We start from the raw sequence: 26626 nt of genomic DNA, 5'->3' as shown, positions 1-26626 counted from the left end.
AAGTGGAGGTTAAAAGAGGTCTATACTAACACTCCAGGCGCTGCACTGCACCCATCAAAGAACATTGGCAGGGTGAAGAGCCAGGACTCATCCAAAGAGCAGTGAGAGCCTCACTGATCCAAATGATGCAGCAAGGAAAACTGTGAGAAATAAGCCAGGGGTAAGGATTCAAAGCAAAAACACATCTCCGAGAAGGCTAAAGAGGTTTACGGAAAGGCTTACCCTCCTGGAATGAATAAGCACCACATGGTACTGGGCATTTCACTACTTCCACAGGGCCTTAAAATACTGACACAAACCTCTTTACTTTGAGAGGACATTGCTGCACATTGCTAAACACGTTTCTCTAAAAGGTAAGTCCTCTGAGAACAGGGCTTATGTCCCCCTTTGTGTTCTTAGACTACCTTATGGGCAAACTGAACCACTCTTGTCCTCCTCCGAGAAGATGTTACTCACTGATGGGCATTTGGGTTGCTTCCAAGTCTTTGCTATTGTGAATAGTGCTGCAATAAACATACATGTGTATGTGTCTTTATGGTAGAATGATTTATAATCCTTTTGGTATATACCCAGTAATGGGATTGCTGGGTCAAATGCTATTTCTGGTTCTAGATCCTTGAAGAATCACCACACTGTCTTCCACAATGGTTTAACTTATTTACACTCCCACCAACAGTATAAAAACGTTCCTGTTTCTCCACATCCTCTCCAGCATCTGTTGTTTCCTGACTTTTTCTAACTGGCATGAGATGGTATCTAATCGTGGTTTTGATTTGCATTTCTCTAATGACCAGTGATGATGAGCTTTTCTCATGTTTGTTGGCCACATAAATATCTTCTTTTGAGAAGTGTCTGTCCTTATCCTTTGCCCACTTTTTGATGGGGTTGTTTTTTTCTTGTAAATTTGTTTAAGTTATTTGTAGATTCTGGATATTAGCCCTTTGTCAGATGGATAGATGGCAAAAATTTTCTCCCATTCTGTAGGTTGCCTGTTCACTCTGATGATGGTTTCTTTTGCTGTGCAGAAGCTCTTTAGTTTAATTAGATCTCATGTGTCAATTTTGGCTTTTGTTGCCATTGCTTTTGGTGTTTTAGTCATGAAGTCCTTGCCCATGCCTATGTCCTGAATGGTATGGCCTAGGTTTTCTTCCAGGGTTTTTATGGTTTTAGGTCTTACATTAAGTCTTTAATCCATCTTGAGTTTTTAATCCTTTCCCCATTGCTTGTTTTTGTCAGGTTTGTCAAAGATCAGATGGTTGCAGATGTGTGGCATTATTTCTGAGGCCTCTGTTCTGTTCCATTGGTCTATATATCTGTTTTGGTACCAGTATCATGCTGTTGTGATTACTGTAACCTTGTAGTATAGTTTGAAGTCAGGTAGCATGATGCCTCCAGCTTTGTTCTTTTGGCTTAGGATTGTCTTGGCTATGTGGGTCTTTTTTGGTTCCATATGAAATTTAAGGTAGTTTTTTCTAATTCTCTGAAGAAAGTCAGTGGTAGCTTGATGCAGATAGCATTGAATCTATAAATTACTTTGGGCAGTATGGCCATTTTCACGATATTGATTCTTCCTATCCATGAGCATGAAACGTTCTTCCATTTGTTTCTGTCCTTTCTTATTTCGTTGAGCAGTGGTTTGTAGTTCTCCTTGAAGAGGTCCTTCACATCCCTTGTGAGTTGTATTCCTAGATATTTTATTCTTTTGTAGCAATTGTGAATGGGAGTTTACTCATGATTTGGCTATTATTGGTGTATAGGAATGCTTGTGATTTTTGCACATTGATTTTATGTCCTGAGACTTTGCTGAACTTGCTTATCAGCTTAAGGAGATTTGGGGCTGAGATGATGGGGTTTTCTAAATATACAATCATACATGGCTCTAAGTGACCCATTGATGATGTTGTGGTGTCCATCTGGTGACACAGTTAAGCTGGTGTGGATAGTAACAGACAGTTTCAAGGACATTGTTATGCTTTTGTTATTAATGTGTGACTTTGATGATGGTATTATTTTTAAAGGCAAGAATTTGAAGTATTGAATAGAAATTGTGTAGACATACAACATCCCGGCCTAATTCTGAGAACACTGTTCATCTAAAAGACCCAGCCATTCTGGATAAAGAGTCATTTATTATAGCTGCTGAATAAATGGGTTATTTTGGAATATTAACATTATTCTCTAGTGCCCAGCATAGTGTCTTATTACATCCACTTTATCCTAGGCATGTCATGATCACTTCTGCCTCTCTACTGGTTCTCTAATGCAAACTGCCCAATGTCCCTCTACTGCTCACTTTGGTATAATGGAGAGCATTCAGCATTTCAACACAGGAGACCGAGATTTGGGTTCTACTTCTGTCACTTACTAACTCAGGCAAATTGCTGAACTTCTTTGCAAAGTAATATTTAAAATAACCATGACTGTCTTTACTTATCATAAAGTATTAGTGAGGATCAAACAAGATAATGTGCATAAAAGAGTAAAGCTCAATGTAAATGATTTATTAGCTACATTCAAGGTTTTTCTTAAGTTCCGAAATCTCAACGGAACTTTACTGAATTATGTAGGTCCATATTTATCTCACACATATCTCATCCTATGTGAAAAAAATCTATCGCTCTTCATTACTTTGTCTTTCAGCCACCAACTTTCTTATATTTTCTTCTGATCCTTTCTCGTGTGTGTGCAATGTCATAGCCTAACAACGAAAATGGTATGTGCACTTCCTTTGTAACTACAACAATCCTAAACAAAGAATAGATATTCAAATACTCGTGGAATTGAAAAAAAAATATATGTATGTATATATAATTCTACATTTGGACTTATAGTGAAGCAGAGATATAAAAAAAGTCAAATAGAAAAAGAAAAAATAGCATAAACACAGGATCAAATATAACACCATTTTTCATGGCTGGTTTTAATGGGCCAGCTGCTCTTTGTTGAAGTAACAGAAATGTGGCAGAAAGATGAACAAATAGGCAAAAAACTGCTGACATTTTCTTTCACAACAACTTTGAAAACATTAACTCAGGAATATCATAAGTGATACGATGATATGATTTTTGTCACATATATTGACTGGAAGAAAGCAAATGAAATACAGCATGTTTTTAATGAAACAATTTTGCAATTAAAATGGGGACATTTATGACAAAGGGAGCCCTTTATGACACCGCCTCAGGGTCACATAAGAATTTCCTCTAGACTTCAATTGATTCTTTCCAGTGCTTTCAGCAGCTAGAATTGTTAAAAAAAGGATTTCTCTTTTGTGGCCCTGAGCCTCAGCACCAGTGGAATAATGCATCCTGTATTATAGAACTGCCGTATTCGCTCTTTAAAATCACTTATGCCATTGCTTTGGGAAATGGGACTGCCTGGAGCAGCTGATGACAGGAACATCACCTGTCCTGGCTGCACCTTCTCAGATTTCTAGAAAATTAGCCATTACCATTTTTGTTGTTGTTACTTTAGAGCAATCAACCTTCTGAGGACAGCTGTAATGAGCTCACAACCTAAAATATTCAACATTTTAATGCTCCACTAGCATTTGTAACAGCCAGACCTCAAGAAGCATTGTACTACTGGGAGACAGAGCTCGAAGAGGAATAATAATATTGAATACAGTACTGTACCAAGAGAAATGAGTGAAACTGTGGAGAAATGATATTACAACAAATTCAGCAGTACATTTTCTACCCAGACAGAAAAAGTTTATATATATAAAAAATCAACTAAAGAACTCTGAATAATCAATATCCAATCACTACCTGATTTTTCTTTAGTTTCTTTTGCCTTGTGTTATTTTTTAAATAATTTTTCATCCTATTGTGTGAAAATCCCAGTACACGTCAAGGTTAAAATATAGACCATGGTACTTGGCATTATCGGAATTGGCAATACTCTTTTTATTTCCTCCTATTTATAAACTCCTTAACAATAGGTTTTTGCTATTTCTTACTTTCTGTAATTTCTAGGTCACTAGGTCCTGATTTTTCACCTCAAATAACAAAATAATAATGTAATTAAATACACATTCACTTTATTATTCTCCATCAAAAAATATAAATATAACATATGCTTACTTTTAAAAGGTCATTTATTCATTTATTCAAATATATTTAGCAAACAGCTACTATATATCAAGCAGTGTGTGTGTAGGTCCTGGGAATACAGCAATAAATAAAACACAAAGTCCTTGGCCACAGGAAGCATAGGCTCTAGGGAGGTAGAAAGACAGTAAACAAATGTTGGGGGGTGGTTATGAACAAATTAATCAGGGCGAGGAGATAGCTGAGAGTGAGGGCAATGATTTGTTAAATAGGATGTTTAGGATATTCTGTGATGTGACATTTGAGGAAAGATCTGGCTGAAGAGAGGTAGGGTGCATGTCAATATTGGGGGAAAGATATCCCTCCAAGAGGAAGAGGAAAGAGGAGGAAGAAGGAATGGCAAAACGAAACGCCTAGACACAGGAAAATGCATGTTCCAGGCATTGCAGAAAGGCTGACATAGTTGGAATGTGGTGAGCAAAAGAGCATGGTGGAAAGCGAGTTTTAAGGATGGTGCCTCGGACTAGGGGTAGATGTTGTGGGAGGGGCACAGTGGTCTGACGTGGATGCATCAGGAAAGATGAGTCTACACGGTTGTGACAAATTCAGTATGGGATGTGGGAGGATGTAAAGAATCAAAGATGAAACTCCAAAGTTTCTGTCCTAAGCAGGTGGGTGAATGACGGGAACATTTAGTTCATTTCTCTAATTCTAACTTTTCAGTCTGCCTGCAAGCAGTAGAATAGGACAACCTATCCAATAGACTAGAAAATACTTTGAACTATAAAATTGAGGAGGATAAAAACTCTTTCTAATTCTCCACTCTTACTTCAAACATGTCATCTACATGATTTGAATTTCATTACTCTTCTTTATTACTTTTCCCAGAGCCTGCAATCTATCATCAAGAGATTAATCTGGGTCAACTGGTTTTGCTGCTGCATTTATTTCAAATGCAAACCCACTTTTAAGATGTGGCAGGCTATTAATCATACATATTCTTCGTGAATTGCTTTAACTGTGTTGTCTTCCTCCTAACATCAAGCTATAAGATGGTGTTGAAGGAGATGGTAATCCCTAGATGATAGACTAAGAGAAATATTTGGGGACAGATGGTACGTAAGTAACACACAGTTTGAAATGGCAAAATGAAATGTAGGCTTTGGAAAGCTAGAGAGCAGCATGACTTAAGAAAGGCACAGAGATATAAGGGAACACACATGCAATCAAGATGCTCACCATTTTTACCAGGGCCATGTTCTGCTTTCTACCAAGAAGAAAATATCTGCTCCATAGCAACAAACATTAACATTTGTTTTACAAATATTTTATATTAATTAATAAAAGCCCTTTGATTCTTCATTGTACATGCCTCAGTGAAAAGACTTTAACAATGTTGTTATAGAGTCAGCAGACACTGAAAATTCAATGAGGTGTGATAAAAGGAACACAAGAGATCAAAGTGACAATATTTCCCAAATCAATACAGCCATAAAAAAGAATAAAATCCTATCATTTGCAACATCATGAGTGGAACTGGAGGACACTATGTTAAGTGAAATAAGCCAGGCACAGAAAGAGAAGTATTGCATGTTTCACTCATATATGGGAGATTATATATATACATGTCATGAAGTTAGAGAGTAGAATGATGGTTACCAGAGTCTGGGAAGGGTTGTGAAGAGTGAGCGATAAAGAGGATAAGATTAATAGGTACAAAAATATGGTTAGGTAGGAGAAATAAGATCTAATGTTCAGAGGCATAATAGAGCAATTGCAGTTAGCAATAATTTATTGTATGTTTCAAAATAACTAAAAGAGTGAAAATAGAATGTTCCTAACACAAAAAAAATGATAAATGAGGTATGGATATGCTAATAACCTTAATTTGATCATTACACATTGCATGCTTGTATCAAAATATCACATGTACCCCATAAATACATACAACTATGTATCCTTAATAATTAAAAACTAAAATGTTTTAAGTATGCAAAGTCTGATAGGTTTGTAATTAAGAGAACGATAAGAGAGAAAATTTGAACTAATAACTGCCCATGAAAAGCCAAGCCCTCTTAATTGCCCTGCATAAGCCTTATCACACAGTAACAACTCATTACTCACTTCCCCAAAAAGAGAAGGTCCAGTTTTATTCAGCAAATCAGATACTTCATGAGTATCAACCCACAGTCACCATCAAAACACATTTCTAGTTCTATTATTAAACTGAACTTTTCCTTTTATTGAGTCTCTTCTCAGTCCTAATAATAAATACTGACTTATGGCTTTAGCTAAGAGTATATTCTAGCACTAAAAAAGCAATTGGTTTCTTCCATCAAATCTATTCAATATGAGCACCACAACATAAAGAAGATTTTATGTACCTTGGGGCCAAAACAAACCTGAAAAGACCAACAACCCTTAAAATCATAGGATTTAACTTGAACTTTTTCAGTGACTAGAAGTATACCAATTCTGAAGACAGAGAGAGATGCTGTCTAGTTAGTTTCTTTTTTAACTTCCTGCATCCAGTTCCCACCTACCTCCCTTACATCATCCATGTCCCCACCCATTCCTCTATGCATACACACATACACACCCTGTTGATCTCTAGGAATTCAGATTCTGCAAGCTTCCTTCTATCCTATTTCCACTTCCTAAATCAATGTCGTATTGGGGCACTGTTCTATTGAGAATATAATACATTAACTCTTACACTATGCTGTTGAGGGGATAAAGATTGGGCATGATAAGAAAAGTTAATTCATGTTGTGGTGATTTTAAAATAGGTCTGCAAATTCCTTTGACAATCTTGTCCTCAAAAGACAAAGTCAAATTCCCTCTTCTTGAGTGTAAGCTAGAATTAGTGACCCACATCTAATAAAAAGAATATCACAGAAATAACGGTATATAACCTTCAAAGTAAGGTCACAGATGACATTGTGGCTTTCACCTCATTCTCTTCAATCATTCACATAATATTAATATTATGTTAATATATTTCCTTCCTGCAAATCATTTAACTCATTCCTAGGAATATTCTAATGATCTCCCTCATTAGAGAGTATTAACTTACTGTAGAAGCTTATTGTGATTTGAACAATATCAGAAACCAGATTACAATACCATAACTTTAGTTTTTCTTAAATTTTGCTTTTATATCCATTGCATTTTTGTAGTTTTCATGAAAAATTACAACAATATATTATTTTCATGAGAAAGTTCTACTTCACTGCAAATTTCACACTTTTAAACATTGACCTCTATTTGCATGTTTCAAGATATAATTAATGTATTGTCATTGTATCCTTGTAAATTTTTCATAAGGTTGACATTTTTCAAACAAGCAGCTATGAGCACAGTCAATTTTTTCTCACATTATTTAACAATTTATTTTTACTTCTTAGGAACAAAGAGGTAAACAAGTTGACCTTTATGCTTTAAATAAATTCTTTGTTCCACAAGAAGTTTCTAATATCTCAGATGTCAATTTCACCTTCCTGTAATAATGCTTTATATTATTTTTTCAAATTCTAATATAAAACACATTGCCTAATTTAGACAAAATCTAAAACCTATTCAACAACAATAAAAATAATAACTTTTTCTGAGCCTGCCCAAGTGCAAGGCATTGTGTTATGTGCTTTATATGTTTTCATTCTTTTAATCATCACAGCAATCCTGTGAGATAGACACAGTCATTAACACCTCCATGTAAAAGCCCATGAGAGTGTTTAAGAAGGAAAGTTTCAGGCCAGGCCAGGTGGCTCACACCTGTAATCCCAACACTTTGGGAGGCCTAGAGGAGAGGACCGTTTGAGTCCAGGAGTTGCAGACCAGCCTGGGCAACACAGAGAGACCCTTTCTACAAAAAATTAAAAACTTAGCTGGGCATGGTGATGCACAATGTAGTCCTAGCTACTCAAGACACTGAATCAAGAGGATCCCTAGAGTCAGGAGTTCAAGGCTACAGAGAGCCCCGATTGCACCACAACACTCCAGCTTGAGTGACAGACTCTGTCTAAAAAAAAGACCAAGGAGGGGAGGAGTTTCAGTAGCACTCTCTCTTGTGGAACTGGGATCCAGACAGTCTAGCCCTAAAGCCCTAGCTTCTAATGACTCCAATGCACAGGCGAAGTCTTGGCTTATCTGTGAATTTCAGTTTATCAGGGACTGAACTTTATCCCTTCAAAAAATTCACGTGTTGAAGCCCTAACCCCTTAAGTTAGCTGTATTTGGATACAGGGCCTTTAAAGAGGTAACTAAGGTTAAATAAGGCCATAAGGGTGAGATCCTAATCCAGTAACACTGGTATCTTCATAAGAAAAAGAAAAGACACTAAAACTCTGTCCCTTTTTACCATGTGAGGACACAGTGAGAAGGCAGCCATCTGTAAGCCAGGAAGAGAGGCCTCAGCAGAGACCAACCCTGACAGCACCTTGATCTTAAACGTCTGGCCTACAGAACCGCGAGAAAATAAATTTCTGTTGTTTAAGCCACCCAGATTGTGGTATTTGGTTATGGCACCCTGAGCAGACTAACACACAGGTTCTTCTGCTCTCACTATATCCTTCAAACACTCTCAGATGAACCTTAAAGAGTTAACCATGATCTGACTATTAATGCAGTCATATACCTATTATTGACTATAATTAATTGCCTATGCAATGTTCTTTCAGCCTTCTTATTCTCCAACGCATTAAAATTTACTATTCTCTTACACTAATATGAGGTTTAGCACTATAATTACCTAGCACATATTAATGTTATTAATCATGTCATCAATATAATTAAAATAAAAATGTTATCAAACCAGTCTTCCTTCTTAGCTATAGAAAACAGTTAAATGTGATATCAAGCTTTACAACCCTGGACTATTAATGTTCTTAATGCCTACTTAATTTTTAAATTAATTGGTCCTGCCTCAAAGAGACCATTTAAATATCAAGAGTTCTGACCATTCATATGACTTCAGTGCTACTATAGTTTGAATATTTTGTCCCCACCAAGCTCATATTGAAGTTTGGTCCCCAATGTGATGATGTTGAAAGGGGGTGAGACCTTTGGGAGGCACTGGGATCATGAGGAATCCACTCTTATGATGGAATTAATGCCATCTCTCAGGAGTGAGTGATTTCTCATTCTCACGGGACTGGATTCATTACTGTGAGAGTGGGTTGTTATAAAGTGAGATCACCCCTTGTGTTTTGATCCTTTCTCCCATGCTTACTTTCTCTGTCACTTCTCTGCCACATTATATCACAGCACAAGGCCCTCACAGGAAGCTGACCAGATGTGGCCACCTGATCTTGGACTTCCCAGCCTCCAGAACTATAAGCCAAAATAAACCTCTTTTCTTTATAAATTGTGCAGTCTCAGGTATTCTGTCATAGCAACAAAAAACAGACTAAGACAGATGCCCTCCTGCTCTTGGCTTCATAGAGCTCTTGTATCTCTCTTCTTTACAAGGTATTGGCCAGCATCCTGGAACCTAAGCCATTGCATAGCCTTCTTGCCTCAAAATATGTACCTGCCCTAACTCACTTTCTGTTGAAGTTTTTCTCCTTGCCAGGACAGTGTACTCAGTACAGTAAATGGTTATGGGCATGAGTTTTGGAGTCAGAGGATCTGCATTTTAGTCATTTCTTCACCATGTAGTTCAGCCAGTGGAAATTGGTAAAGTTGTTTAGACTTCATATGCTTCAGCTTCCTTATTTGTTTAACATGGCAATAACTACTTATTTATTATGAGAAATAAATACAATGAAAATCCCTTAGTGAAATGCATGGAACATCGTAAGTACTCAATAAATCATGATTATTATTAGTTGATATTTAATAGATTAGTGTGCTTTGTTCTTTGTAAATAGGTGCTGCTGGACCTAATTCTATCTCTGAAGGTGACATATTTTAAGAAAGAATATCTGGCTAAAATAATGTAAACCAAAGAAATTGATCAAGGCTGAAAATTTTAAGAGCTGTATAAGTTTGAAAATAAGATAAACATTTGAAAGCAAGTAGGGTTTTTAAATTCAAATTACACCAGAAAACAAGCATTTACTTCACTTAAACAGAAAAGAACCACAGGAGAATAAGGAAAAGATATGGTGGGAAGAATGTGACAAGTTCTGTCTAGGATGTAATGAGTAGGGTTTCTTGTTTGTTTTTTCCTGTGAGACTTCCAAATGGAAGTGTTCAGCAGAGGACCAGGTGAGTAGATCTGGAGGGAAAGCTTAGAATTTCAGGAGAAAGGATTTAAATCTGAACCACCAGCATAAATGCTAGTGAATGAGACTGCCCTTGGAGAATATGCAGACTGATAAGGTAAGAAGATGGTGGTGGAATCCTGAAACATATCAATTAATAAAACAAAAAGAGAATTTGGAAGGCCAATGTGGGAGAATCAGATGAGGCCAGGAGTTCGAGACCAGCCTAGGTTACATAGTGAGACCCTACAAAACCAAACAAACAAACAAACAAACAAACGTTATATATATATATATATATATATGTATTTAGCTGGGACATGGTGACACACATGTAGTCCTGGCTACTTGGGAGGCTGAGGTGAAAGGGTAGGAGGGTCACTTGAGCCCAGGAGTTAAAAGCTGCAGTGAACTATGATTGCACCACTGCACTCCAACCTGGGCAACAGAGTGAGACCCTGCCAAAAAGAGAGAGAGAGGGAGGGAGGGAGGGAGGGGGAGAGAGAGAGAGAGAAAGGAAGGAAGGAAGGGAGGGAGGGAGGGAGGAAGGAAGGAAGGAAGGGAGGAAAGAAGGAAGGAAGGAAGGAAGGAAGGAAGGAAGGAAGGAAGGAAGGAAGGAAGGAAGGGAGGGAAGGAAGGAAAAAGAGCTGTCCATAAAGAGGAATGAGAAGCTTCTGAGGAATGGCAGGGGCAGGAGAGTCAAAACCAAGGGAAGCTGAGTGTTTGAAGAAGGGAGTGGTCAGTTGTGTCAAATATTGCCAAGAACACAATTTTCACTTCAGGAAGGAGTGTTGTTAAAAACAAATGAAGCCAACCACATATTTCCACAAGGGAATATGGAAGAATGTGTATTTTGCAACCAGAAAGCAATTATAGGCTTTGGTGGAACAGTTTCAGAAAAGTGCCATTTGCTAGAGTCTTCTTGATCTTCCACAATTTCCCTGAACTCATGCACAACTTATAATCCATATTACACAATTTAGCACTTTCTTATAGTAGCATCTTTAATATTCATATTGTAAAATCATAATTATTTTATAATTCCAGGTGGCCTCAGACTTATGACGGTTCAACTTATGGTTTTTCAACTTTACAATGCTGCAAAATCAATATGCATTCAGTAAAAATCATACTTCAAGTGCTCATACAATGATTCTGTTTTTCACTTTCAGTCCAGCTTGTAATAAATTGCATGAGATACTCAACACTGTTCCATAAAATAGGCTTTGTGTTGGATGATTTTGCCCAACTGTAGGCTAATCTAAGTGTTGTGAGCATGTGTCAGGTAGGCAAGGCTAAGCTGTGACATTTTGTTAGATGTATTAAATGCATTTTCAACCTATGATATTTTCAACTTACTATGAGTTTAGGTAAACATAATCCCAGTGTGAATTAAGGAACTTCTGTATGCATCTTGCCCTCCTAAATGTATGTTATATCCTTTATTACAGTAAATTGTGTGCTTCATGACCTAGACAAATAACAAGTGATAAAAGAACGCTTGCTAATAAAATAATCAATAAAATTTCCACTGTGAATGTTAGATTGCAAGTGGACAATGGTGAGATTCTCAGTGAGCCCACTGCCATGCCCTGTGAGAAGAATCTAGGCCAAGAGTGACACTCTTTATTAACTGGCATCCTACCATCTTAGGACCCCTTTTGTAGATCATGATCTGGGATGCAAGCTCTAATGCTCCTTTCCTTTGGCCTCTAGATCTTGAGCCCAGAGGGTGCCTGTTGTAGGCCGTATAGTATACTCTAGAAATGAGGCTTGCCTGAGCCTTTGATAGGAATGTGTCTTAATACTCAAGCAGTTCCCTGTACTGATGGTTACAAAATAGGATACCCCAGGACCTTGAGAGTTTATATGGTCATGTTTTCATGTTTTTAATACATATTTCCCCAAAAAGTAAAAATAGCCCCTGAAATAATTTATAATTATTCTATGTCTGTTGGATAAGAAGTGGTAGCAGAGAAAAATAGAACAGGGTTCCACAGGAACTATCTTAAGAAGATTTTGCCTCTGAAAACCATTTGGAGAGGTGATGGGATCCCAACAGAGAGTCTTTTGCAGTCTAAGGGGTGAGTCTAAGGGACCAGGCTGTATCAGGAAACCAGAGGTGAGAAACCCCCAGTGACGTGGGGTCTCTGAGAAACACACAAAATGCCCTAAGTCCGTTTCACTGCCAAGGAGAAAAAAAAGCAACAACAAAAAGTCACCTCCAGTCAGGAAGAAATTTTCATTTCCATTAGTTCTCCCCATTCCCCTGCTCAACCACAGAGAAGTTGGAAGTCTCAGCTTCCCACATCGAGAAGGAGTGTTGTTAAAAACAAATGAGGCCAACCAACCACATCCCCCTTCTCCAATGAAGCTTCTCACTCGCAGAAGCCTTGAGCTCCGGGCAGGTGGAAAGGAGTTTTAAATAGACATATTAATTATGGAACTCAGACTATTTTTGGAGAACCAAAGTACTTAAAGATATTTCCATTATCTGAAAACAAAGTGCTCAAAGGTATTTCCATTATCTGAAAACAATCAGCTAAGCAGCAGGGCCTTTGCAGAATTTTATCCAAGGGCAAAAGAAGAACAACTGCACAGAGTTGGTTCGCAGCGGCGTTAATGAGAAAACACGTTCCCTTTACTTCACCCAGAGTCCTGCTCCTTCAATGTGTTGGTTATACCAAAAGCGACCTCTACAGGAAATTAGAAAACCCTTTTAGGATCCAAAACAAAATACACGTATTAACATTATAAATCGGAGTGTGTGTGTGTGTGTGTGTGTAATGAGTTCACTGATAGCAATATACAAGTCATAATCTATACCATGTCGCCAAAAATATTTGTTTACATTTCAAAAACTTCCTTACACAAATTCACGTTAAAAAGCATTTCCTTGTTGAGTTAAATATATTCACAGTTGGAATCCATTTTATCTCTTCCAAATGTTTAACCTAATATTGGGATTATGCCTAATCCAAATTTACATTTATAGGTGGCTAATCTGGTCTAGAAGGTCTGTTCTCTTATTTCCAAACCATATCTTCCTCCAGGAGTTTCTTATTTTGTCCAAATGGACCCAATCTAGCCTTGACCAGTGGAAGGTTCCTGCTCTTTCTTCTGAGGCCACAACTGCCTTTGCCAATGCCCCATCAAGTAGGTGTAAATTTTGCCTTTTATTTCCAAGTTCTAAACATAATGAAGATTTTTCTTTCCTAACACTTAAGATCTTACTACGGATATAAGCACTATCAAGAGACATATAAAGAGGCATATAAAAGTTCTGATGCATTTATATGCCAAGTTGTCTTTAATGTTTTAACCATTATCAGAAATTTTAGCTTTGGATAGAAAGATATGAAAATTCCTGTATGTAGAAGAGGACAATAAGCAAAAATGACATCACTTCAGTGACTTCTGACTGGAGAAAATGCTATCAAATCAAGGGCCAGACTTAAAAGAATTGAATATTTCCAGTTTACTCATTTATTCTTTAAGAAAAATATGCAACATTTTGAAATAATGCAAATGGAGGGCAGTGTGTCCTTTTCATATATTGGAGCATTTTTGTTGTTGTTGTTGTTTGTTTGTTTTTGAGACAGAGTCTTGCTCTGTTGCCTAGGCTGGAGTGCAGTGGCACAATCTCGGCTCACTGCAACGTCTGCCTCCTGGGTTCAAGTGATTCTCCTGCCTCAGCCTGCCAAGTAGCTGGGACTAGGCGCACGCCACCATGCCCGGCTAATTTTTTTATTTTTAGTAGAGATGGGGTTTCACCATATTGGTCAGGCTGGTCTTGAACTCCTGACCTCGTGATCCACCTGCCTCAGCCTCCCAAAGTGCTTTGTTTAACAGGAGCATTTCAGGATTATTTAATCATCTATGAAAGTGTGTCATTGTTGGATTCCTAATCTGCTATTGATCAGAGGCCCAGATTGTGAAGTTATATGTTTTTAAATAATTTTTTGTCCATTAGAAATGCAAATGATTTCTGTCTAATAGAACAGATAACCCCAAATATTACATTGCCTACAAGACAGCAACCAGTTTAGTATCTAACTGAGTAAACTTATTTTAAATTTTAAATCAAATGCCTATTAACAGTCAGTCCTTTATAATGTTCCTTATCATTTTTACCAACATTATCATCCTGCTGATTCTCTTTTTAATAAATGAAATAAATGTTTGACATGTGCTCATTCTCTATATCTAGGAGAGTAATGATTTTTTATTTAACTTTGTGAAAATTATATTTGACAGTTCTGTTACCACTTTGCTTTGAGATAAAGTCACTAGCCTAAATATGTTACCAATGTCATAGATTTAGTATATTCATTCATTCATCCATGTGACAAATATTTATTGAGAGCTTACAGTGTCATTGCCATAAGCAATGAACCAAACGGAAGTCCCTGCACTCATGTGATTTGCAGTCCAATGAAAGAAAGAAAACATACAAAATTTTAAAATCACAAATCCTGGGAGAAGAAATCAGTCATTTGCCTTTTGCTCCACATGGATCATAATAAATCTTAAGCCGAGGTTCATAAGCTGAAAACTGAATGACATCAAAATGGTACTTCACAGAGAAAAGTGACAGGCATCACAAACCTGCAAAAGCATCTAACTGTGCCAGGTGGCCTTACCGCCAATAAAAATCAAATAAATCGTTAAAGATTTGAAAGTGAAAGCTATAATTATCAGGGCTTCTTAGGATTCAGAGACGTTAACTGCTGAGCAGGTGATTGAAAGCTAAATGAAACAATTTATTTTTAAAATAAATGATAAAATAATAACCTTATTGAGATAATGAAAAGTTCAGTTCTTGAGATACTGGAACTTGGTCCCACAAATAAAAATTTTGAAATACCCCTCAAACCTAGAAGCCACTACATTCACTGTAACAGTTAATTTGAATAAATTAGATGCCATGATGAAACTATCGAACTGTTTTTCTATGTAAAGAAAATGGAAATGAGGTAAAAAAAAATCAAAGGCTACAAATATAATTACATTAAAGCTTTCATGAATAGTTGAAAGATGTTAATGAACCTACACTATTAATAGTTAGGCTTGTTATAATAATAGGAATACTGAAATAAACCAGTGGATATAACAATCCAAAACCAGTGCTTTGAATATAAGAAAATTTAGTTTAGATTAAGTGTGACCTTTCAAATCAGTGTGGAAAAATATGTAATAGGGCTAATAGCTTATCCAATATAAAAGAGAAAGACCTCTGCCTCATATAACAGCCCCAACATATTTCAAATAATTTTTTTAAACTACACAGAAAAGTAAATGCCATAAGGGAGAAACAAATATGGAAATTTTTGAGGAGAGATTGGGATGCTGCAAAGCATGGCATAAAAACCATGTGTCATAAAAAGAAATACAGATTTGGATTTATAAATAAAAAAGTTCAAAGGTAAGTCAGAAATTAGGAGAAAATATTTTAATGTATTATATAATAGAATTAATATCCAAAGTAATATCGCTATATATTAAAAGAAATTTAGAAGAAAAAAAGCAAACTATACAATGGAAGGTATGCAAAGGATCTAAATTAGCAAATTATAGAGAGAAGATATGACTGATGTAAACCATAAAAAGATGTTCAAATTCTGACAAGAAAAGCAAGTTAAAAATAATTATGTCAACATGGCAAGGCGCACTCCTGACTTGGGAACCTTGAAGTATGGCCCAAGAGGCTGGACTTGGAAGGTCTGTGAATCCAGTCACAGGTGCCAGCAGCTAAGATTTGAACATAAATTACTACAGGTTTGCATTCATCCTCCTTTCCCTGGCCATCAGCGTTTTCAGCTGGTACAACCTGCTCTCCATGGAGACATCCAACATCAGCCTCACTCTGTAATCCCTGAGTCCGGCGGATTAGCCCTGAAATTCACTCGTGGCCTTGCTGGATGATGTGGTCATGGCTGTAGTCAATATAGCTAGCATAGCTATGATGCCTTTGTAAAATTCGGGGAACATTAAATTTGACTACCTTGATCCTAGACATCCTTAATATCTTGACACTGTAATACATTAGGTTGTCCAGCGCCTGAAGCTTATACCTCACCATGGATTCCCATGACAGCATGGGGCAAGGGAGTCATCGGGACCCAAGGCAAAGAGTGGGAAGGGACTGAAGAGATGTGGAAGAGACTGCAGAGATGTGGAAGAGCTCCCGTCAACCCTGCTGCAGACCTGGACCGAAGTCAAAGCATGAACAGTGCATAGGAGCCTGAGGCTGTGCCCACCCCACGCTGAGAAGGTTCAAATTCCCTCAACAAGTATTTACTGAGTGCCTCCCTTGGGTCAGGCACTCTTCTAAGCGCTGGAGAACACCAGTGAGCAAAAAAGAATTTCTGACCTTGGGAGCTGACATTCTATTAAGGAGACAGACAAAAGACTCATGTTCTGTAGAAATATTTTATAGCTTGAGCTTTGTGGTGATTATGCGTGTGTGTTTATGTAAAAAATTCATTCAGCTCTTCATTAAGATTTATGCATTTTATTTTAAGTGATACTTTGATTAAAAAGCAGAATAAAAATTTATTGTTATTATATGTATTTTTCACCTATTAAAAAGACTGTTAGTCTCTAGCGATGGTAAGGGTCTGAACAAGAGAGTCATCCTAGACAACTGGCAATAATGAATAGGACACTACTCCCTTTTTGAAGGGTAGTTTGATAATATTGTCAAAACTCATAGAGTCTGACCCAGTCACTTTATTTATATGAAATTGTATTACTTGTGCACGAAAGCCAAAGATGAAAAAAAGCTTATTGTAATAATGTTTGTAGTAGCTAAACATTGGAGGAGGTGAGAAGCTAACAGTTTTCAACAAGGAAATTGTAATTCTTTTGGATCCAGAGATCAGAAATTAGATTTAGCATTCATTCAATACTAATCGAATGCATATTTATTCAGTAGTTTTCAATATTTATTGAGTAGTTTTACCGTGTGTTGAAAACTATGCCAAGTACTAAAAACAGAACCACTAAGTATTAAGCTATAAACATGCCATGAAATTTTTTTAAGGCAAACAGAAGAGTATTACAGAATGATCTGAATTTTAGGAAGAAATAAAAAAATAAAGTATGCCTCTATGTGTCTATGCCTAAGAAAACCACTGTATATCTAGAAGAAAAGGCTTTGAAGATACTGTCGTGCTGGACCCTTATTGATTTCAATAGGAGTGGCACCATGTTCAAGAGGCCAAAGAAGAGACCTGGAGCCAGCAAATGAGACAGAGGGTTTATTGAGGGGACTTACATACAGGGCAGCACTGTGGTGGTGGGCTGGACAGAGCAACAACTACCATTTATAAAAAGCATGCAGTTTACATAGCATTTTCACTTAGCACTCTCCTCCTAGCAGTCTCCACCTGGCCCCCTTCATTTAACCCAAAACATAGGGCCTTGATTCCCTATATGGTGTGTGTTCCACGGGATGGGCCAGGAGTTCAAATGTTTCTCTTAGATAAGCAATGACTCTCCGGGTCGCCACTCCCAGATTTCTTAGCTCAGAACTCCGAACACACATTCTTCTTAGACTATAGAGTCATTCTCAGGGTGTGCTTAAGTATGGCTGTCAGGTGCATCTGCCATTCAGATACATACCAGTTGTTAGCAGTGATATTCTTGAAAGAATAATAATTGAGGAAAGACTTTCACTTTTTTAATTTTACTTTTCTGTAATTTTATTTTTTAACATTGTGCAAATAATTTTAAGACTATATTTGTAAAACTAAAATTAATGTCAATTTGTAAGTTATCTTACAATTCATTTGTAAGTTATCAAAAAACTTAGTCTAAGCACATTTCATCAAATTCATATAGATCATAACAAGCCTAAAAAACTGATGACATTAAAGCATTTTCTATGTTGATTTGTGTTAACACAACATTTTTTAAATTATGTAATATAAATACCATGGTAGTGAATGCAGATGACTTTATTAATACAGTGAAAAACTTGTATTGAGTTCTTTCTTATATGCTATTTACCGACGTAAGCTCTGCTCAAATGAAAACTTCTTACTCCTGAAGTGGTTTACAGTCTAAGGGGTTGGTTACATAAAAATAATTACAATAAAAAGATAACTGTTTATAAGTAAGTGTGAAGGGCTTCAACACGAAATAATGACTGTAAGGAGATGGTAAATCAAAATTTGGAACATTTAGCTGAATTGTTGTCCAGGGACCAATAGAATTGGCATCACCTGGAGGTGTTAGAAATGCAAAAATCTCAGGCTTCATGCCGGACTCACCATCAGGACATACATTCTAGCAAGATTCCCAGGGGATTCATATGCTCATTAAAGTTTGAGCATCACTGTTCTGCATGAAATTAGTTTCTGATTTAAAAAAAACATTCTCCCTTGATCTGGTGTTTAAAATGTGGTTACTCACTGAATGGTGAATCTCCTAAAGTGGTAAGTGTGAATGTAACATTGGATAGAAAAAGTAACTACTGCAGAGTCTACATTACTTGTTGGAGCCAATAAATGTTTAAATTTATTTGCCACTCAAGTTAGAATAATACCCTTATCAATCTTCATGATTTTTACATTACAATTAACATAAAGTGAGAAATGATTTTATTTTGGATTTTAAGGAAGTTATTTAAACATCCTATGTCTCAATATTTGCTGACCCATTTTTAAAGAATGTCTGCAAGCTTGAACTACTGCCTCTGAATAATTTTCATCATGAATTTAATAAACAAACAATGAAAGTCACAGGCTAAAGGGAGAAATACCCTCGCGTAGGAATTATACTATCAAAGAAGTTTATTTTTGCAAATCCCCTTGGCCAGGAGCCTTTTCAGTCAAGGAAATAACCCATAATTAATAACCCATAATTAATATGGATTAATTGGCAACATGGCATAACAAACCATGTGACCTTTGTTTGAATCACCCCATTTTTTGTTTTGTTTTGTTTTTAGTTTTTTTTAATAATTAATTTTTTTTAAGTTCCAGGGTACATTTACAGAATGTGCAGGTTTGTTACATGGGTAAATGTGTGATTTAGAACTGGAGATACCATTTTTTTAAATTAAGGGAAATGTTTTCAAAAAGCATTTATGTACTACTATGCTAGAAAATTTGTTAACATTACTCCAACTTAAATATCTAATTGCTCTTAATAAATAATTATGAGATTTTTTTCCATCTCAAAAATCATATTGTTTAGGACATTTAAGAGACAATTAAATGAATATTGATGACTTTATGAAAAACAAAAGTATTCTTACTTATGTTTGTGCATGATTAAGACACTTTGCCAACATCACAACAGATTTCAAACAGCAGTCACATACACTCACAAAAAGTGAGTAACAAATGCTTGCATTATTAGCCAATAAAGATAGAATGCCTTAATATAACTGTGTAGCTTGAACAAACAAAAGAATAAAGCCCTAGGCTCAGGCCTCTTTAGAGTGTTAAAAATCTTAACTAAAGAATGGTAAAAAAAAAAAAAAAAAGAAAAGATTGTTCAATTCTTACACCACATTTCAAGAAGGACGTTGGTAAACCTAATAACACCCAGAATGAAGAAGAATTCAGAAATTTCATCATATGAAAGACCACCTACAGAAACTGGAAATGTTCAGCTTAGAAAATACAATATATATAGTGAGATGATAGATTCCTTAAATATTTAAAGGATTAGCTGTGGGAAAAATTGAACCAAACTTAATTCTGTTAAATGCGAGAGAGCAGAATTGCAATCAATCAGTAAAAACTTGTAGGAAGACAGATCTTAGTTAAATGTGTCTTCAAACAATAGAAAACTTTATAAACAAACAAGTTATTAAATAAAAACCGTAAATTAGATTATTACAATCTTTGAAAGGTCATATACTTACCAAGGTCTACTTGAAAAAGAGTGAATCCCTTGTGTGTGGGAGGAGAGTTATACCAAAAGATTTGAATCTGTAAGAGATACTTGGTGAGGACTGCATGCTGGGTAGAACATCAGATATTCTCTTCCAGCCCTGAGTCTCTCTAATACCGAAGCAACATCACACTAAGGGGTAGAGTTACTGAGTGCAAAAACCACAGAAGGCATTATTGTTGCCCACAGAAACCCAATGTAGCATGCACAGATGAAAGAAAACCATTTACCAGCAGTATGTCTAAGAAATCATAGAATCTAAAATACTACTTCTCAAAAAGGCTTTTCCCAAAATCTAAAGTCCCCATGCAAAAAATAGTTGAAAAATGGATATCCTTTAAAGGAAAAATGTTTTTGTTGTTGTTGCATGCTTGTCTAGTTTTGGTATCAGGGTAAGGCTGGCCTCATAGCGTGAGTTAGGAATAATTTCCTCCTAATCAATATTTTGGAAAAGTTTGAGGAGAATTGTGGTGTTAGCTCTTCTTTGTAAGTTTGGTAGAATATGTCAGTGAAGCCATACAGTCCTGAACTTTTCTTTGTTGAGAGATTTATCACTGATTCAATCTCATTGCTCATTACTGATCTGTTCATGTTTTCTATTTCTTCCAGATTCAATCTTGGTAGGTTGTATGTGAGTGGGACTGTATCTATTTCTTCTTAATTTTCCAGATTGTTAGCATGTAGTTGTTCATAATAGTCTCTGATGATCTTTTGTATTTTTGTGATATCAGTTGTAATATGTTCTTTTTTATTTCTGATTTTATTTATTTAGGTCTTCCTTCTTTTTTCTTGGTTGATCTAGTTAGCGATTTATGAATTTCATTTATCTTTTAAGAAAAACAACTTTTCATTTTGTTGCTCCTTTGTACTTTGTAGCCTGAATTTCATTTAGTTCTGTTCTGATGTTTACAATTTCTTTCCTTCTATAATTTGGAGTTTTGTTTGTTCTTCATATTTTAGTTCCTTTAGTTGTATTTTTAGATTCTCTATTTGAAATCTTTCCACTTTTTCGAGGCAGGCATTTATTGCTGTAAACTTCCCTCTTAGCACTGCTTTTCCTGTATCCCACAGGTTTTAGTATATGTGTTTTGATTTTCATTTGTTCTAAGAAATTTTTTTATTTTTTATTTAATTTCTTCATTGACCCAGTGGTCATTCAGGAGCATGTTGTTTAATTTCCATGCAGTTTCCAATGTTTCTCTTGTTACCAATTTCCAGTTTCATTCCATTGTGTTCTGAATAGATACTTGACATGATTTCAAATTTTTTTAATTTGTTGCGACTTTTTGTGGCCTATAATATAGTCTATCCTGGAGAATGTTCCTTGTGCTCATGAGAAGAATGTGTATTCTGCAGCTGTTGGGCAAAATGTTCTGTAGATACCGGTTAGGTCCATTTGGTCTAAAGTACAGTTTAAATCCAATGTTTCCTTGTTAATTGTTTGTCTAGATGATCTGTCTAACGCTGAAAGTTGGGTGTTGAAGTCCCCAACTCTTATTCTATTGAAGTCTATCTCTCCCTTTAGATTTAATAATATTTGCTTTATATATCTGGGTGATCTGGTGTTGAGTGCAATTGTGTTTAGAATTGTTATATCCTCTTGCTAAATTGGTCCCTTCATCATTGTATAATGATAATTTCTTTTTTTTTTTACTATTTTTGACTTAAAATCTGTTTTGTCTATAGAAGTATAGCTATTCCTGTGCAATTTTGGTTTCCATTTGCATAGTATGTCTCTTTCCATCCTTTACCTTTAGTCTATATGAGTCTTTATATATGAGAGGAGTTTCTTGTAGTTGAGTCATTTTTAAATACATTCACCCATTTTATCTCTTTTAAGTGGTAAGTTTAATCTGTATGCATTCAATCTGTGATATGAGGGCTTATTCATGTCATTTTATTAGTTGACTTATGATTGCTGGTATGTCTTTTTTCCTTTCTTTTTCTTTACCATTGTTGTTTGGTGGTTTCTGTAGTGGTAACATTTGAGTCCTTTCTCTTCCTTATTTGTGTGTCAGCTCTACCAGTGGGTTTTATACTTTCATATGTTTTCCTGATGGTAAACATCATCCTTTTGCTTCAGGTATAGGACTTCTATAAACATTTTGTCGGGGGGCTGGTCTAGTGATGATGAACTTCCTTAGCTTTTGTTTGTGTGTCAAAGACTTTATTTCTCCTTCATTAATGAAAGATAACTTTGCTGGTTATGGTATCCTTGGCTGGCAGTTGTTTTCTTTCAGCACTTTGAATATATCTTCTCATTCTCTCTTGGGATGTAAGATTCCTGCTGAGAAACTTGCTTTTAGTCTGATGAGGGTTCTTGTAAGTGATTAGATGCTTTTCTCTTACTGTTTCTAGAATTCTGTCTTTGTCTTTGACATTTAGCAGTTTGACTCTAACGTACCATGGAGAAGGCCTTTTTAGGTTGTGTCTATTTGGGGATAACTAGGCTTCCCGTATCTGGATATCTAAATCTCTTGATAGACTTGGGAAGTTTTCAGCTATTATTTTGTCAAATTGGTTTTTTATCCCTTTGCTCTTCTCTTCACCTTCTGGGTCACTGAAAATTCAAATATAATCATTGCTTTATCATGTCCCATATGTGACGTATACTTTGTTTATTCTTTTTTATTTTTGTCTGGGTTATTTCAAAAGATATGTCTTCAAGTTCTGAAATTTCTTATTCTGCTTGATATAGTATATTGTTGACTGGCCTAGTTTTCATTTTATTTAATAAATTCTTCAGTTCTGTTTGGTTCTTTTTTAGGATATCTATCATTTTTGCTAAATTTATCATTCATATCCTCACTCCATGTCTGATTTCTTTGTATTGTTTATTTGTGGTCTCTTATATCTCACTGAGCTTCTTTACTATTGGTGTTTTTATTTCTGGCATTTATAAATTTCTTTTTCACTGGAGTCAGTTGCTGGAGAATTATTATGTTTCTTTGAAGGTATCATATTTTCTTGTTTTTCATGTTTCTTGTGTTCTTATGTTGATATAAGCAGATCTGGTATACCAGTTGCTCCTTCCATTTTTTTGAATTTGTTTCACATGGGACATCATTTTTCTGAAGATACAGCTATAGTGTTGTTTGGATGGGGCACTTCTATTCTGTTTTTGGGTGCACACAGTAGTGTAGTCTCTGTATAATTTATTTGGTTGTAAGCAACATCAGTAATGTCTGTGATTTCTTTGGTGGCTTAGGATGTAGTTGTTAGTGGAAGCTGTGATGAAGTTTGGCTGGGGATGAGGATGCCATGTGGGCCAGTCTTCTCAGTATTGGCAGCAGTAGGCCAAGCATGCCTTTCCTTGGGCCCCACAGTGGCACATGCTGGCACCAGTGTTTACAGGTTCAGGTGGATAAATTCTTGGTCCTCCAGGCAACTTGGTTGGGTGCTGGCAGTGGCAGGGGTTGTCCAAGTGAGCAGATGGGTTCGTACACCCTTGGGAAGTGGACATGGTATAGAGACGATGGCAGTATCATTGAGAGGACAACCCTCTGGCTCCCAGGTGGTTCATGCTGGTGTTGGCAGTGTTTGAAATGGGCTGGATGGGCTAGTCCCATGCCCACAGGTGGTGTGCGCTGGTGGGTGCCAGCTGTGATAATAGTGGCAGGCTGAGCAGAGCCATCCCCAGGCCCCTGGGAGGAGTGCTTAGGTGCCAATGGTAGTAGAGAGGGCAATCCGCAGGTCCCTGGATGACAGGCCTGGGCACTGGAGATGGGGAGGGAGGCAAAGCCAGGCCTCTCCTCGGGCCCCCTGCTGGTGCATTTGGGCACTGGCTGTGGTGGGCAGAGGTCTCAGACCCCTAACAGAGTGCTTGAGTGGGGCTGGCAGTGGCAGCAATGGGTGAGGGGAGGCTTCCCACAGTACATGTGCAAGTGTGCTGCTGCCCTGCTGCTGGAGAGGGTGGTGTTGTTGCCAGCAACTTGTGCTTCTGCCCTGGGGCAGCAGCCAGCAGCAGAAGTGATGACTATGAGTAGGGGGGCTTGCTCTCAGGGAGTGTGAAAAGGCACAGCAGCCCCATTTCTGGGGGCCATGGGGTCACATTCAGTGGCTCTGTTTCAGTCCAGTGGCAGTAGCCAGCAGCAGCTATGAGTGAGGGATGTCAATGGAGCTCCAGGGATATGGAGATGCAGAGGCTGTTGGGCCCCAGGGCAGGACACAGTCTGTTGGGGCTTGGCTCTCAATATGGTGCCATGCTGTAGCTGCTTGGTCTTAAGGGTAGGGGTGAGACCCAACATGGGTTCTCTGTCTGCAGCAATGCTTTTGTGTGGTCTCCAGGCAGCACCTTATGTTAGTCTCAGAGCCTGCAAGGGTCAAGGGACTTTCCTGTAGCTAGGATTGCAGGAGTCTGTGCTGGGGGTGTACACAGCTGGGGATCTCTCACTTACTTTTTCCCCACACTGGAGAACCTCTCCAGGCTCCCAGTTAATCCCAGCCAACCAGGCTTCTTTGCTTCCCTCCCCTTCCTTTCCTTAGGTGTTTCTTGTCACTTCTCTGTTGAACTCCAATGTTATCTCTTAGATGACACATCCAAAGTGCTATTTTACTTGCTATTTTGGTTCTTGTTTGTGGAGGAGGCGAATACCAGATCCCTCTATTCGCCTATCTTGAAGACCCCATATTGTTATATATTTTATTGTTTTTTAAAAATATGTTTGAACTGCAGTAGGTTGAATCCATTAATGTGGATCCTGTGGATATGGAGGGCCAAATGTATATATAGAGAGAAACAGATTTATTATGAGAAATTGACTCAAACAACCATGAAGGCTGAGAAGTACCAAGATCTGCAGTTGGTAAGCTGGAGATGGAGGAAAACTGATGTGGGTTCTAGTCCAAGTCTGAAGGCCTGGGAATCAGGAGAGCTGATGGTGAAGGTTCCAGTCTGAAAGCCAGCAGGCTAGATACCCCAAAAGAGCCAATGTTTCCATTTGAGTTTGAAGGCAGAAAAAGACCAGTGTCCCAGCTCAAGGCTGTCAGGCAAGAGGCATTTCCTCTCACTCACTCTTTTTGATCTATTCAGGACTTCAATTTATTGAATGAGGTCCACTCACTTTAGGAAGCACAATCTACTTTACTCAATCTACCAGATCCAAAGGTTTATCTCCTCCAGAAACATCCTCCCAGACACACCCAGAATAATGTTTAACCAAATCTCTGGGCACTCTGTCGCCCAGTCAAACTGACACACAAAATCATCCACCACAGAGACTTAAAGGAGAATTGACAGTCACTCTGATTTGGTCCCACAGGCCCTACCTGGAAAATCAAAATTGTACCCAATTTATTTTATTAAAATCCTTGATATTTCTTATGATAGAGAATACAGAACAAATGCAAATCAGTGAATTTGAAGTTTGTTAATGAAATGTTAATCAGTTAACTTGAAGTTTGGAAATTAACATGTTAATTTCCCAACCTACTCATCTGACAAAGGGCTAATATCCAGAATCTACAATGAACTCAAACAAATTTACAAGAAAAAAACAAACAACCCCATCAAAAAGTGGGCGAAGGACATGAACAGACCCTTCTCAAAAGAAGACATTTATGCAGCCAAAAAACACATGAAAAAATGCTCACCATCACTGTCTATCAGAGAAATGCAAATCAAAACCACAATGAGATACCATTTCACACCAGTTAGAATGGCAATCATTAAAAAGTCAGGAAACAACAGGTGCTGGAGAGGATGTGGAGAAATAGGAACACTTTTACACTGTTGGTGGGACTGTAAACTAGTTCAACCATTGTGGAAGTCAGTGTGGTGATTGCTCAGGGATCTAGAACTAGAAATACCATTTGACCCAGCCATCCCATTACCGGGTAAATACCCAAAGGACTATAAATCATGCTGCTATAAAGACACATGCACACGTATGTTTATTGTGGCACTATTCACAATAGCAAAGACTTGGAACCGACCCAAAGGTCCAACAATGATAGACTGGATTAAGAAAATGTGGCACATATACACCATGGAATACTATGCAGCCATAAAAAATGATGAGTTCATGTCCTTTGTAGGGACATGGATGAAATTGGAAATCATCATTCTCAGTAAACTATTGCAAGAACAAAAAACCAAGCACCGCATATTCTCACTCATAGGTGGGAATTGAACAATGAGAACACATGGACACAGGAAGGGGAACATCACACTCTGGGAACTGTTGTGGGGTGGGGGGAGGGGGGAGGGATAGCTTTAAGAGATATACCTAATGCTAAATGACGAGTTAATGGGTGCAGCACACCAGCATGGCACATGTATACATATGTAACTAACCTGCACATTGTGCACATGTACCCTAAAACTTAAAGTATAATAATAATAAAATTAAATTAAATTAAAAAGAAAAAAAAGAAAGCAAACAAAAAGCAATATAAAGGGAATATTAACACTGCAAAGAGTAAATACTTTTAAAACATTAAAAAAAAATAAAAGTAAAA

The sequence above is a fragment of the Pan troglodytes genome, chromosome 17 (assembly GCF_028858775.2).
Source record: "Pan troglodytes isolate AG18354 chromosome 17, NHGRI_mPanTro3-v2.0_pri, whole genome shotgun sequence".
In the NCBI taxonomy this organism is placed as follows: domain Eukaryota; kingdom Metazoa; phylum Chordata; class Mammalia; order Primates; family Hominidae; genus Pan; species Pan troglodytes.
The sequence above is the reverse complement of the archived record's forward strand: the minus strand, read 5'-3'. Positions refer to the sequence as shown.